Source organism: Oryctolagus cuniculus, chromosome 5 (genome assembly GCF_051225735.1).
Source record: "Oryctolagus cuniculus isolate XC-2025 breed Fujian yellow rabbit chromosome 5, ASM5122573v1, whole genome shotgun sequence".
Lineage (NCBI taxonomy): Eukaryota > Metazoa > Chordata > Mammalia > Lagomorpha > Leporidae > Oryctolagus > Oryctolagus cuniculus.
The window spans coordinates 167,731,396-167,746,752 of record NC_142871.1 but is presented as its reverse complement, the minus strand read 5'-3'; the positions used below and the strand labels follow the sequence as shown (position 1 = coordinate 167,746,752).

Genomic DNA, 15,357 nt, shown 5'->3' with positions numbered 1-15,357 from the left:
AGAAAGCTCTCTTCTCACTTTTTTTATTATAAGAGTGCTAACCCCATCAGGAGGTCTTCAGCCTCATGACTAATCACCCACCAAAGGCCCCACCTCCTTGGACCATCTTGCTGGGGGGTAAGGTTTCAATATTTGAATTTGGGGGGAAAACATCCCTACCAGTCCATGACTGAGACAGATTCTAAATGTCACCAGGAGGCCAGCTCTAGAAATAATAGTGCTGGAAACCACTTCACACCCATCCTAGTGGCAACAATTAGAAGGATGGATGACTCACGCATTGACAAGGATGTGGGGAGACAGGGCGTTGCTCATGGGAGTGCACACTGGTCTACGCAAGTCTTTCTGGAAAACCATCATTTTCTCGCTGAAATAAAGTGTGCATCTGTCCTCTGACCCAGCAGTCCCACTCTTGGTGTTGTGTAATCTGCAGCTTTCACAACCCGAAGCTGTGGCCCGGATTCAAGACCACAAGATGAGCTGCTGGAACATCTGGGAAAAGGGCGTGCTGCTTGCCAGGTAGTTCAAAGACTTGGGCTCGTCACGGCAGGAGTGCCCCGGAAAGGAGAAGAAACACAGCCTTTGTATTTCTGGGATTGGAAAGGAAAACAGCCAAGCCACCCGGGGAATCCTCAGGTCTGGGAAGACTTGGGTCATGTGAGTTCCATGAAGGCTCTGAAGCTGGGTGTCTTCCGGGAAGTGAGGCCTCGGAAGAGAATCCAGGGAGGGAAGGCTGAGCCTTTACTTCTGGATTTTTAACTTACACTTACAAATGGCGCGTACTCTCGGGGTAGCATGTGGTGTTTAGGTCATGTATGTCTCAGAGCCACACCCGGGGGGAGGCCAGGTGATGGGCACCCCTGTGGGTTGAGGACAGAGTGGCAGAGAAGTCAGTCGAGCACCTATCTGTCTTTTTTCTTTTTAAAAAAATCTCTATATTTTTTTGAGTGGTAGAGTTTGGGAGAGAGAGAGAGAGAGAGGGGAAAGGAAAGATTGAGAGAGAGAGGGAGAGAGAGAGAGAGAGGAAAGGAAAGATTGAGAGAGAGAGGAAAGGAAAGATTGAGAGAGAGAGGGAGAGAGAGAGAGAGAGAGGAAAGGAAAGATTGAGAGAGAGAGGGAGAGAAATCTTCCATCAGCTGGTTCATTCCCCAAATGGCCACAACAGCCAGGGCTGGGCCAGGCTGACGTCAGGAGCCTGGGACTCCATCCTGGTCTCCCAGATTCAGGGGCCCAGGTTACTTGGCCATCCTCCGCTGCTCTCCCGGGTGCATTAGCAGGGTCCTAGATCAGAAGTGGAGCAGCTGGGACTTGAACCTGCTGCTCGGAAACAGGATGCTGGCGCCACAGCTGGCAGTTTAACCTGCTGACCCACATGGCCCACCCAAGTACCTCTCTTTTGAGGCACCCTGCAGACCCTGGCAGGGATGGGCAACGACTGACAAGGCAACATGAGGGCTTGGTGTTAGCACTGGAAGCAGAGCTGGGAGGCCGCGATGGAGCTTTCCCGAGCAGGAAGGAAGTCTGTGGTGGGGCCATCTTGGACCCCTGAGTGTTGCAGGAGGACAAGAAAGTGCAGGTTTGTGATTCTGGCCCACTCATTGAATCTGGAAACAAAAAGGAGGCAACCCCCAGAGGACTGAGAGCAGTGCCTGTCGGCTGCGCTCATTGCCATATTCATTTTCCTCCCCGATTGTGACTTTCTCAACAGGAGGGTCCTTGCTTGATTTAGAGCCACAGCCCCAGAAGGCCAGGAGATGGGAACCCCTGTGGATGGAGGACGGAGGCGTGCAGAGGCCTGTTGAGTGCCTGTCTTTGGAAGGGCCCTGCTGGGCCTTCTGTGTGGCCCCAGGACCTGGCAGAGTCTGGCACACAGCAGTTCTCGATAAATGCCAGAAGGAGCACACGACATCACACCAGGAGGGCGGAACGTGGCAGGCAAGAGCAAGTGAGCCCCAGACATTAAGGGGAGTGCCTTCCTCTCCCCTCTCTCTTTGGCACAAGCGTCCACAGAGCAGCTCGCCCCAGATCATCTGCCCAAACTCCTGCTGAGGAGTCACTGTTTCCAAATACTCCCCCGAAAAACCGGCAGCGAGGAGAGTGGTGACTGATGGGGGATGACGACTCTGGAGATACCCACCGTGCACACTTTGTGACAAACCTTGCAAGATAATCCATCCCAGATTCCACTCTCCTCTCCTGGCGGCCTGTTTTGATCTACGTAACAGCCAATAAAGTGCTGGTTAGAAACTCAAATAATGGTTGAAACAGAAAAGTGAATGACCCACATTCTTTAAAAATTTTCTTTTAAAGATATCCTTTTATGTATTTGAGAGGCAGAGTGACAGACACAGGGAAAGACAGAGCCAAAGAGATCCTCCACCCACTGGTTCATTCCGCAAATGGCTGCAGCTGTCGGGACTGGGCCAGGCTGAGGCTAGGAGCTAGCAACTCCATCTGAGCCTCCCATGTGGTGGCAGGGCCCAAGCACTTGCACCACACTCTGCCTCTTGTCCAGACACGTTAGCAGGGATCTGGATTGGAAGTGGAGTGGCTGGGACTTGAACTGGTGTTGCTTAACCCGGTGTGCCACAGCACTGACTCCAAGTGATCCCCATTCTAAGAACTGGAGAAAGTTGATTTATATTTTCTGATTGTTATCCCTGGAATACATGTGTTTTCTCCTAATAAAGGAAGTAAAGGGAAGAGAAGGCTGTTGAAAATGGACTAACAGGATTTCTTTTCTTTCTTTCTTTCTTTCTTTCTTTCTTTCTTTCTTTCTTTCTTTCTTTCTTTCTTTCTTTCTTTCTCTCTCTCTTTCTGTCTTTCTTTCTCTCTCTCTCTCTCTTTCTTTCTTTTCCTTCCTTCCTTCCTTCCTTCCTTCCTTCCTTCCTTCCTTCCTTCCTTCCTTCCTTCCTTCCTCCTTCTTTCCTTCCTTCCTCCTTCTTTCCTTCCTTCCTTCCTTCCTTCCTTCCTTCCTTCCTTCCTTCCTTCCTTCCTCCTTCTTTTCTTCCTTTCTTCCTTTCTTTCTTTTATTTAATTTCCACAAATCTCAACCTTTGCTAACAGATTTGGCCTCTGCAGGGCACTTGACAGATTCTAACTGAAATAAAAGCTTTAGCACAGTACGTTTTCGTTCCTGGGATGGAGATTTCTGGAATGGTTTAGTTGTATATAAGGGTTGATTTACTAGTTCTACAGCAAATAAACACAGATATGTTCCTTGTAGACAGCCTCTGTGGCTTGGGGGTTGACGCTCTTGACGTGGCCTTCTGCGCAGACCGTGGTGTGAAAGTTTTAGCAGTGTCTTCAGTTCCTTCTGCTGTCCTTGAATGAGCGAGCTTCAGTGTCTTCTGACTTAGGGAATATGTGTTGGGTGTGATAGCGAGCACAGATTGGATATCACACAGGACACAGATTTGTAGCTCTGTGCACGGAGAATGGGGTGGTACCTCACAGTAACATCTAGCGTACCTTCATGTACAAGCTCACGGAAGAACTGAATTTAGTTTTCCTTTGGTGGTTAGTTATGCTGTTTGCCTTGCTTTGGTCAACATGCTGTCTGATTTTCTTGTCTTTTACTTAACTCCGTTAGTGGTTCCTTTTGTGTTATGATAACAAAACATCCAAAGCTGGGTAAATTATACAGTAAGAGATTTGTTTGGTTTGCCATTCTAGAGGGTAGAGGGTCCGAGTAGCATGGTGCTGGCATCCTGAAGGACCCTGTCTACATCAGATCACGGTGGAGGGGCTGGTGCTGTGGCACAGTAGGGTAAGTCTCCACCTTCAATGCCAGCACCTCCTGTGAGAACAGGTTCAAGTCCCAGCTGCTTCCCCTAATGTGCCTGGGAAAGCAGTGGGAGATGCACCAAGGACTTGGGCCCCCGCCACCCATGTGGGAGACCCAGATTGAGTTCCTGGATTCTGGCTTCAGCCTGGCCCAGCCTTGGCCATTGTGGCCATCTGTGAAGTGAATCAGTGGATGGAAGATCTCTCTCTCTGTTTCTTCCTTTCTCTCTGCAACTCTGCCTTTCTTTTTTTTTTTTAACTTCGCATTTCTTTTTTATATCATAAATCTCCCACAATCCAAAAAATACCAAAAATTAAAATCTCAGAATTTAAGATCATATAATAAGCTAAATCGTAAACATCTTGATTAAAGAACTAAGAATATTATCCAGGGGCCAGCGCCGTGGCACACTAGGCTAATCCTCTGCCTGCAGTGCTGGCATCCCATATGGGCGCTTATTCTAGTCCCAGTTGCTCCACTTCCGATCCAGCTCTCTGCTATGGCCTGGGAGAGCAGTAGAAGATGGCCCAAGTCCTTGGGCCCCTGCACCCACATGGGAGACCAGGAAGAGGCACCTGGCTCCTGGCTTCGGATTGGCGCAGCTCCGGCCATTGTGCCATTTGGAGAGTGAATCAAAGGAGTGAAGACCTTTCTCTCTGTCTCCCTCTCTCACTGTCTGTAACTTTACCTGTCAAATAAATAAATAAAAATCTAAAAAAAATATTATCCAAATAATAAAGTAGGCACATGCTCAATGATCATATTCCCCACATCAGAGAAGGGGCATGAAGCATTCACGTCCTAAGTTTATTTACAAACATATCTACTATGTATTAGTTCAAGAGTTTGAGCCGTTTTCAAGAAGACTGTACCCATTGAAATGCTCTTCATGATCTGTTAAATGTGTGACCTAAAGCATCCTTATTTGTTAGCAGTGAGCATCACACTATAAAGGAAGGTGCAGCAAATATAGATCCAAAATACAAAATCATCGTCATTGGCAACCTCCGCTTGTTTTCTGCTGAACATGACGTATTCACCCGGGGCCCTCCTCCTCGCGGCTCCTACGGACCTCGAACCTCGGCAGTTGTGAACCTCCCAATGCTCTGTCCCAGCATGGCTCTGGTGGAAGTTCTGTGTGAGGCCCAGAGCCTGAGGAGGAAGAAATGGTGGCACCACACCACGCCTCGCTCTTTTCACAACCTTGTTTCTCTGATCTAATTCTGGCGTTCAAATACATAAATAAAACTGAAAAAAAAAAAAAAACCATGATGGAGAAGCAGAAGGGGGCAAAAACTCACACGGAGACGGGAGGCGAGGCAGTCAACGGAGGAGGCCAAACTCGCTTTCCAACAATTCATTCTCATGAGCGCTGACCCACGCCTCAAAACCAGCATCAGTGCTCTGGTGGTGGGAACCCCGCGACCTCATCACCCTCCACCAGGCCCTATTCTTTCTTTAAAAAATCTTTTCATTCACTTACTTGGAATTTATGTAAAAGGCAGGCAGACACACAGAGGAAGAGACAGAGGGAAATCTACCATCTTCTGGTTCACTCCCCAAATCCCTACAGCAGCCAAGGCTGGGCCAGGCCAGACTCCAGCCAGGTCTCCCAAATGGCAGGCTTGGGCCAGAGGACTTGAGCCAGCATCTGCGGTCTCCAGGGTGTGCACCAGTGGATAGGTGTCTTGGAAGCAAAGGGACTAGCCCCCAAACTGGGTACTCCAGTACGGGATCAAGCGTCCATGTGGTGACTTGACCCCTTAGCCAAAGCCTGCCCTAGACCCTACCTCAGTATCACCATACAGGACCAAGCTTCCGGCACACGGTCTTTAGGAGACAAACCACAGCACTTGCCGCAGCTATCATGGAAGCACGTATCAGATGGTCTCTTAGCAGGTGTGGGCCCCTGAGTCATTAAACGAGCATAGCTGTTCCTTTTTTATTTTCCCAAGGAAATCTTTTATTTAATGAATACAAATTTCATAAGTACAACTTTAGGAATATAGTCATTCTTCCCACCATACCCGACCTCCCACCCACACTCCCGCCCCTCCTCCTCCTCCCTCTCCTATTCCCAGTCCCATTCTCCATTAGGACTCATTTTCAATTAACTTTGTACACAGAAGACCAACTCTATACTAAGTAAAGATTTCAACTGTTCACACATACACACACATACACACACAAACTGTCTGAGAACAAGTTTTGCAGTTAACTCTCATAATACAACTTATTGAGGACAGAGGTCCTGCCTGGGAAGTTAGTGCACAGTGACTCCTGTTGTTAATTTAACAATTAACACACTTATGTATGATATCCATGACCACCCAAGGCTCTTGACATGAGCTGCCTACGCTATGGAAGCCTTTTGAATCCACAAACTCTGTCAGTATTTAGACAAGGCCATAAACAAAGTAGAGGTTCTCTCCTTCTTTCAAAGAAAAGTACCTCCTTCTTTGATGGCCACTTCTTTCCATTGGGGTCTCACTCACAGAGATCCTTCATGTAAGACATTTTTTGACACAGTGTCTTGGTTTTCCATGCCCGAAATAGAGCTGTTCCTCTAATCTGCACTGGTTGTTTGGGTCACTAGTAAGAGCATAACCTGGCCAGTCTAGGTTACTGGCATAACCCAGCCAGTAAACAACATATTTATACTCATAAGAGTGCACATGTGGGTCATTAATAGGAGTAACTGACACAGCAATACATTCACTGTACCCTGTGTCTTCATGAACACAAAATTGGGCACTGTTTCTCACATTCTCTTGCAGATAGGCGTTCTTGAAATAAGTGATATTGGTCGTTTCTAGACCTGGTCCACAGAACATCTCGCACACAATTTGCTGCATGTTCTCTCTCTTTCTCTGCATCCCAATGCAGAGACCCCTGGGAGGCCCCCGAGGCTCTGGGAATGGTGCTAGCGCTGTACATGGGAGGGGCATGGATCCCAGCATGACCGCCCGGAGGCAAAAGCCCTCATGCTTACTCCTGACCCAATTTGGACCAGGATCTGAGTGGTTACAACTGCTGCCATGACAACGTAATGGCCACACAACCACTTCTATTTGTTTAAGATTTGCAGACTATTTCAGAAATTAGCAAATGCTGGATATTTAAAAAATAAAAGACTGGAATAGACATTTGTCTGAACTCTCATGACGGTACTGGGGATGTCCACATACCGCATGGGAATGCCTGGGTTTGATTTCTGGCCTTGGCTCCCTATTCCAGCTTCCTGCTCATGCAGACTCTGAGTGGCAGTGGTGATGATTCAAATAGCTGGGTCCCTGCCACCCATGTAGGAGACCTGGACTGAGTTCTTGGCTGTAACATTAGTTCCTGGCTGACATAGTCCTGGCTGTTGCAAGCATTTGAGGAGTAAACTAGTGGATAGGAGATTCTCATTCTCTCTCTCTTTCTATCTCTATCTCTATCTCTATCTCTATCTCTATCTCTATCTCTTCTCTCTCTACCACCCCATCTCCTTATCTCCCACCCTCTAAAAATAAAAATACCTATTTTAATCTCAAGCCAACATTATGTTCATGGAGAAATACAAGGTATTCGCATTAGAGTTAAGGACAGGAATGACTACTTAGCATCATTGTTTATCACTGTTCTGGTGGTACTAGTCAAAAAAACAAGTCACAAGTTTTAGCGATAAACTGTGGGAGCCACTGGCCCTAATAACAGGCCCTTGTAACTCCGGAAATTCATTATGTGATAAAAGTACAACCAATGATGAATAAATGAATCCTATAATAAATGATGCTGGGATAACAGGATAAGCATCTGAATAAAACTGGGTCCCTGTCTTACATATTAGCTGCCTCTCCATTGCAGATCTACCAGAGCTTTAAGTATAAAAATAAAAGCAAAGACAAAAGAACAAAAAGAAACCATGAAAATCCTGTAAGAGAGCATAGAAGATTGTAACAGTCTTGGTGTGGGACAGGTCTTTCTAGTTACCACACAAAACTCTGAAGTAGTAACACAGAGATTGTTAAATTCAAATATGTATAAAAAATCTTGAAAGTTTTCAAAGGACCAAAGTAGGAAAAGTTAAAAGTTTCCTTGTGTCACAAGCAAAGGGTTCATTTCCTAGTAATGTCTCATGCTGTGTAGTTGCATTTCAGTCAATGAGGGGCTCCCTGTACCACAGTGGTCCCGTAGATTACAAGGAGCTGTTGCCTGGTGACATTGAAGTGGGCATTGTGTCGCAGCAAGACTGTGTCGTGTGTGTGTGTGTGTGTGTGTGTGTGGTGCTGGTGGAAGCACTCCTACTGCCCTGCCAGTTATGTAAAAGTATGGCATAGACAGTCTGTGCAGGTCACCATACTTGACAATGGTAATAAGTGACTGTTATTGGCTGATCTACTTACTACACATCCTCCTGATCACAAGTTTGAGTGAGCACCCACTTAGCAGGACGAGGTGGTGACAAAACTGTGTGTCACATTGAGCTGGCCGCAGACCCACCCGTCTGGATGGACTGTGTCTGCTGATCACATCAGGAGGCCTGATCCAGTGAGTGCCTTGCACCACCTGGGTTTGTGTGAGTACTCTAAGTAGTCACACCGGGACAAAATCAACCAACAACACAGTCCTCACACCACATCCATCACTATGTGACACACGACCCTGTCTAAATCTCTACTTAGAAACCAGTGGGAAGATTTCGCCAACACAATAGAAAGATGGGAAATGGTAAGGACAGGACTCAGATACCAACAGGCGGCTCTGCAAGCGAGCTTTCTCACTCTGGAAAGCTTCAAGTCTGTGCCGGGACAGAGTGGCGCGGTGAGCTGCCATGCCACGTCCATCAGCTTCCACCTTTCCAGCTGACGACCGGCTCCTTTCTCAGAACTCCAATTCCCACCCTTCAGCTTGACAAAGATTTTAAAGCATCCACAGCTTTGTTGGAGAAAAAATCCTTTTAAACATGAAGTCTTACTCCTTTCAGGAATGTAAACCGATTGTCATTCCTGTTTGAGAGCAATTTGTTCTTACTTATCAACACTGCAAACACCTGGACCCAGAAATTGCACTTCAAAGGTTTTAATATGAAGCTTTATTTGCACACTTACAAACAACATATCTACAAAATGAATTATTATAATAACCAAGGCTTGGAAATAATTTAAATGCAAAAACTCTGGGGCCGGCATTGTGCTGTAGCGAGTAAAGCTGCTGCCTGTGGCACCGGCATCCCATATGGGCACTGGTTCCAGACCCAGCTGCCCCATTTCTGATGCAGCTCCCTGCTAGTGGCCTGAGAAAGCAGCAGAAGATGGCCCAAGTGTTTGGACCCCGCCGCCCTTATGGGGAGACCCAGAAAAAGCTCCTGGCTCCTGGCTTCTGGCTTCGGCCTGGCCCAACCCTGGCTGTTGCTGCCGTCTGGGGAGTGAACCAGCAGATGGAAGATGTCTCTCTCTGTAACTCTGACTTTCAAATAAATAAATAAATAAATCTTTTTTAAAGATGCAAAAACTTTGCCACTATGGGAAAAAAATCAGGAAACTGCACTGAAATGAGTGCCCTCCAGGGTGTGTTAGGAAGTGAGAATGCAAGGTGTACCACATATTGCAGTGTGAGCTCCCATTTTTATTAAAAGAGGAAGAATGTCAGCCAATGGCAAGTGCCCAAGGCCTCTGCAGAAGGAACTGACTGTGAGGAGCAAGGCAGAAGGAAAGAACTTGAACTGTTCTCTACAATTTTTGAATCGTGTATCAATTCCAAGCACTAATGATTCAAATACAAATTAAGTCAAAAATTAAAAAGCAAAAATATCTGGCAACCACCACACTGTATTTAGGCAGAGAGCAATATTTGTCTTCTGTCAGCTGATGACTATACCAATAGTGAGGGTTTTATGAAAGGAGTGGCTTGGGGCAGGTGCTCTGGCGTAGTGGGCTAAGCCTTCCCCTGTGGCACCAGCATCCCATATGGGCACCTGGGAAAGCAGTGGAGGATGGTCCAAGTGCTTGGGCCCCTACACCCACGTGAGCAACCTGGAAGATGCTCCTGGCTCCTGGCTTCTGGCTCCTGGCTTTGGCCTGACCCAGTCCTGGCTGTTGTGGCCATTTGGGGAGTGAGTCAGTGGATGGAAGATCTCTCTCTCTGTCTCTCTCCTTTTCTCTCTCTGTAACTCTGCTTTTCAAATAAATAAATCTTAAACAACAACAACAACAACAAAGGCAGTGCCCGAGCTTTCCTGAAGCTGAGAATCCAGCGATGGAACGTTTACACTTGGTGTTCAACATGTGGCTGAGCCTTAGGGTGCATGCTGTACCCTGCCACTTAGCTTCTCTGTTCAGGACCCTGGTGCTCCGGCCTCCTGCGGCCACAGGGGACAGATGAAAGTCTTCCACTGAGCTCCGTTTTGGGTACCGCCCTGAGCAGAAGAGAATAGTCCTAGGTCCAAGGTCATACCCCTGCCCAGGTGACACACATCCCACGACCAGCATAGCACAACATTACAGTCCCACCCCACCCCCACCAGAGAGCTAGGACTGTATTTTTTTTTCTTAGCTTTGCTCTGCAGATGACCTAATTTCCTTGCTGAGAGAGCAAGACTAGTGACCTTGGTCATTTCTAAGAAGCAAAGAACCCAGTGACCTTGGTCATTTCTGCAAAAGTGGAGAACACAGTGACTGGTTATTTCTCAATCTTGCTCTTTCTTCTGCGCGGAGAGCTGTTTCCTTGACATCTGTGTCCCAATTACAATACATGTTTCCAGAGGACTCCTTCAAAACTCTGTGTCTTTTTTCCTCCAACCACATTTGATACTGAAACCAGCTTAGTGTTTCAAAGAAGGTCTTTTAAACTAGCACCTTTATTCCTTTTAGAACCATATACGTGAATGTAAGCTTTTATTGTATTTAAAATGCACATTTGAGGGGCCAGCACCATGGCTCACTTGGTTAATCCTCCACCTGCGGCGCTGGCATCCCATATGGGCATCGGGTTCTAGTCCCAGCTGCTCCTCTTCCAGCTCTCTGCTGTGGCCCGGGAAGGCAGTAGAGGACGGCCCAAGTGCTTGGGCCTTGCACCCGCATGGAAGACCAGGAGGAAGCACCTGTCTCCTGGCTGCAGATCGGCATAGCTCTGGCCGTAGCAGCCATTTGGTTGGTGAACCAACGGAAGGAAGACCTTTCTCTCTGTCTCTCTCTCGGTCTCTCTCTCACCATCTAACTCTATCTGTCAAATAAAAAAAAAAAAAAATCAAATCAAATCAAATGCACATTTGAAAAACAGGCATACCTAGGATTCAAACTGGACTCACTGGTGAAATTTGATTTATAGTATCTAATTTGAAAATCTTTCTAAGAGGAGCCAGTGTTGTGGGGCAGCAAGTTAAGCTGTTGCATGTAGTGTTGGCAGTCATATGGGATCCCATCTGGCTGCAGTTTCCAGGCTCTGGCTGCTCCACTTCCAGTCCAGCTCCCTGCTAATTCGCCTGGGAAAGCAGTGGAAGTTAATCTAAGTACTTGGGCCCCTGTCACCATGTGGGAGACTGGGAGGGAGTTCCAGGCTCTTGGCTTCTGGTTGGCCCAACTCTTGCCATTGTAGCCATTTGGGGCAAGGACCAGCGGATCAAAGATCTCTCTCTGTGTCTCTCCCCCTCTCTCTGTTACTCTGCCTTTCAAATAAACAAATACATCTTTTAAAAAAACCTTCATAGGAATTTTTAAAAATTTTTTAAGATTTATTTTATTTACTTGAAAGACAGAGTTACAGAGAGAGGTAGAGCCAGAGAGAGAGAGAGAGAGAGAGAGAGAGAGAGAGAGAATCTTCCATCCACTGGTTCACTCCCCAAATGACTGCAACAGCCAGAGCTGAGCCGATCCGAAGCCAGGAGCCAGGAACTAGGAACCAGGAGATTCTTCCAGGTCCCCCATGTGAGTGCAGGGGCCCAAGCACTTGGGCCATCTTCCACTGCTTTCCCAGGCCATAGCAGAGAACTAGATCGGTAGTGGATCAGCTGGGACTCAAACTGGTGCCCATATGGGATGTCCACCCTTCAGGTCAGGTCTTTACCTGTTGTGCCACAGCGCTGGCTCCTCCCTGCAGGAGAATATTCGAAGGTGTCATTCACATGTGTGTAACAGCCAGCGGGTGACAGAACAGTCCACTCTGCAAATGTCCCAGTTCCTTTGCCAAGAGAGCAAGAGTAGTGACCTTTCAGATAAAACAGTGGTTCTCAGCTTGGGCCTAGTGGGTCCCCCCAGGGAACCTTTGGCTGTGTCTGGGAACATTTTTGGTTGTCACACTGAGGCGGGGGTGGGGCAGCCTTCTTCACAGCAATCGCCCCCTCCATCAGCCCTGAGGCCCTGTGGTTGTTTGCAACCCTGTCGGAGTGGGGTTCCTTTCGCTGACGCAGGGGCCCTGGCCCTTGTCCCTTGTAACTTCCTAAGATTGGAATCCCAGAGTTCAGCCGAGAGGGAAGCATGTCGGTCAGTCTGTCTGGGCAAACTGTTCCACTGGCCTAGGGTTCCTCTTGAGCTGGGGGAATTGACCGTGAAGCTGTGTCGCACTGAGGTGGCCCGGTCGCACACACTGTGAGGGCCGGGAGGGGCTGGGTGGCGTGGGGAGGTGCTCAGAGGTCTGAGCATTCCAGCCTGTGCTTTATAGCTGTGTAGACTTTGGCTGCAGTGTGAAATAAATGGAGTAATGACTTCTTAGAATCTTAACATAAGATAAAACTGGGCCCGGATGTTTTTGCCAGTCCATTCTTTTAAGCATTTAAAGGAGAAGCCATAACAGTGCTATATAAACATTTCTAGAATATAGGAAAAAAAGAATGGTTTCTGTTTTTTAGGTGTTGTATATCCTGAATTTCTTTTTTTTTTAAGATTTTTATTTACTTATTTGAGAGGTAGAGTTACAGGCATAGAGAGGGAGATGAGAGAGAGAGAGAGAGAGAGAGCGAGGTCTTCCATCCTCTGGTTCATTCCCTAAATGGCCGCAACGGCCAGAGCCAGGCTGTTCCGAAGCCAGGAGCCAGGAGCTTCTTCCGGGTCTCCCACATGGGTGCAGGGGCCCAAGTGCTTAGGCCATCATCTGCTGCCTTCCTAGGCCATAACAGAGAGCTGGATCGGAAGAGGAGCTGCTGGGACTTGACCCAGCGCCCATATGGGATGCTGGCACTGCAGGCAGAAGCTTAGCCTGCTACACCAGACCCTACCCTGAATTTTAAAACCTGACAAAGACATTATAAAACAGAACAATTACAAAATGCCAAATTCCCTACAAAATGTTAGCAAATTAATCCAGCCATGTATAAACAGGAGTGGCTTATTCCAGGAATTCAGAGTGGCTTGCTTTTTAAATTTTTTTTTAATTTTTATTTTTATAGAAAGATTTTATTTAATAAATATAAATTTTGTAAGTACAACTTTTGGATTATAGCGGTTCTTACACCCATACCCACCTTCCCACCCACAAACCATCCCATCTCCTACTCCCTGTCCCATCCCATTCTTCTTTAAGATTTACTTTTAATTATCTTTATATACAGAAGATAAACTCCATACTAAGTAAAGATTTCAACAGTTTGCACTCATACAGACATACAAAGTATAAAGTACTGTTTGAAGACTAGTTTTACTGTTAATTCTCATAGTACAACACATTAAGGACAGAGGTCCTACATGGGGAGCAAGTACACAGTGACTCCTATTGTTGATTTAACAATTGACACTTATTTATGACGTCGGTAATTACCCAAGGCTCTTGTCATGAGTGGCCAAGGCTGTGGAAGCCTCTTGAGTTAACAAACTCTGACCTTTTTTAGACAGGCTGCAATCAAAGTGGAAGTTCTCAGGGGCAGGCACTGTGGCTCACTTGGTTAATTCTCCACCTGCGGCACCGGCATCCCATATAGGTGCTGGTTCTAGTCCTGGTTGCTCCTCTTCCAGTCCAGCTCTCTGCTGTGGTCCGGGTGGGCAGTGGAGGATGGCCCAAGTGCTTGGGCCCTGCGCCCACATGGGAGACCAGGAGGAAGCACTTGGCTCCTGGCTTCGGAATGGCACAGAGCACCAGCCATAGTGGCCATCTGGGGGGTGAACCAACAGAAGGAAGACCTTTCTCTCTGTCTCTCTCTCACTGTCTATAAATCTACCTGTCAAATAAAAAAAAAAGTGAAAGTTCTCTTCTCCCTTCAGAGAAAGGTACCTCCTTCTTGGCTGGCCCCTTCTTTCCACGGGGATTTCACTCATAGGGATCTTTCATTTAGGTCATTTTTTGCCACAGTGTTTTGGCTTTCCATGCCTGAAATGCTCTCACAGGCTTTTTAGCCAGATACAAATGCCTTAAGGGCTGATTCTGAGGTCAGAGTGCTGTTTAGGGCATGTGTCATTCTATGAGTCTGCTGTGTATGCTGCTTCCCATGTTGGATCTTCTCTCCTTTTTAATTCTATCGATTATTATTAGCAGACACTGGTCTTATTCCCCGATCCCTTTGACACTTAATCCTATCTTTGTGATCAGTTATGAACTTAAACTGATGGCATTGGTACCTGCCAATGTAATGGAATTTGGAGTTCCATGGCAAGTTTTTAGCCTTACCCTTAGGGGTAAGTCCAAGGGAATGTGTGCCGAACTGTACATCTCCTCCCTCTCTTATTCCTACTCTTATTTTTAACAGAGATCAATTTTCAGTTGGATTTAAACACCTAAGAATAATTCTGTGTTAAGTAAGGAGTTCAACCAATGGTATCAAGTATTAAGCACCCTTTAGGTGCTCAGTTATTTGTCACAGATCAGGGAGAACATATCTTATTTGTCCCTTTGGGACTGGCTTATTTCACTCAGCATAATGTTTTTTCAGATTCCTCCATTTTGTTGCAAATGACTAGATTTCATATTTTTTTTACCACTATGTATTATCCCATAATTTCTTTATCCAGTCTTCCATTGATCACTTAGGTTGATTCCATGCCTTAGCTATTGTGAATTGAGCTGCAATTAATATTGAGGTGCAGGTAGCTCTTTTGTTTGCCAATTTAATTTCCCTTGGGTAAATTCCGAGGAGTGGGATGGCTGGGTCGTGTGGTAGGGCTATATTCAGGTTTCTGAGGAATCTCCAGACTGACTTCCATAGTGGCTGTACCAGTTTGCATTCTCACCAACAGTGGATTAGGGTGAGTGGCTTGCTTTTGAGACTCAATCATGTTGCTCTTTAGATTACTAGGGAAAAGGGGGCAAAAATCACAGCATCATCTTGATAGAGGAAGGGGAATCACTTCTCAGCCTTCTGGCTAAGATCAAGGGATAGATGAAGGGGAAAAAATGGGCAGAATTCAAAATGCCTTCAGGATGGAAACTCCCAGAAAACTCGGAATAGAAAGAACATTTCCTGATCTGATAATGAATATTTGCAGAAGGACCCACAACAGCCAAAGCTGTGCTTAACGGCAAAACTGGAAACTCTGGGAAAGCTGAGGCTTTAGAAGGCGGATTTTCAACATACGTAAGAGTCCCGGTACATGCCTGTTTACTTATGGCACACGCGTGTGTGTGCACACGTGCTCGCATACATGCCTCGGCTTCACAAACTGAGT

General features: G+C 46.7%; 1 long non-coding RNA gene across 1 annotated transcript in view; it reads left to right on the top strand.

The window, feature by feature from the left end:
- Window positions 1–379: 379 nt before the first annotated feature.
- Window positions 380–15,357, top strand: part of LOC149126860 (uncharacterized) — a 98,906-nt gene continuing 83,928 nt past the window's right edge. Inside the window, exon 1 of the long non-coding RNA XR_016234383.1 lies at window positions 380–519. This is a non-coding gene — a long non-coding RNA (uncharacterized LOC149126860). The remainder of the gene's footprint in view (window positions 520–15,357) is intronic.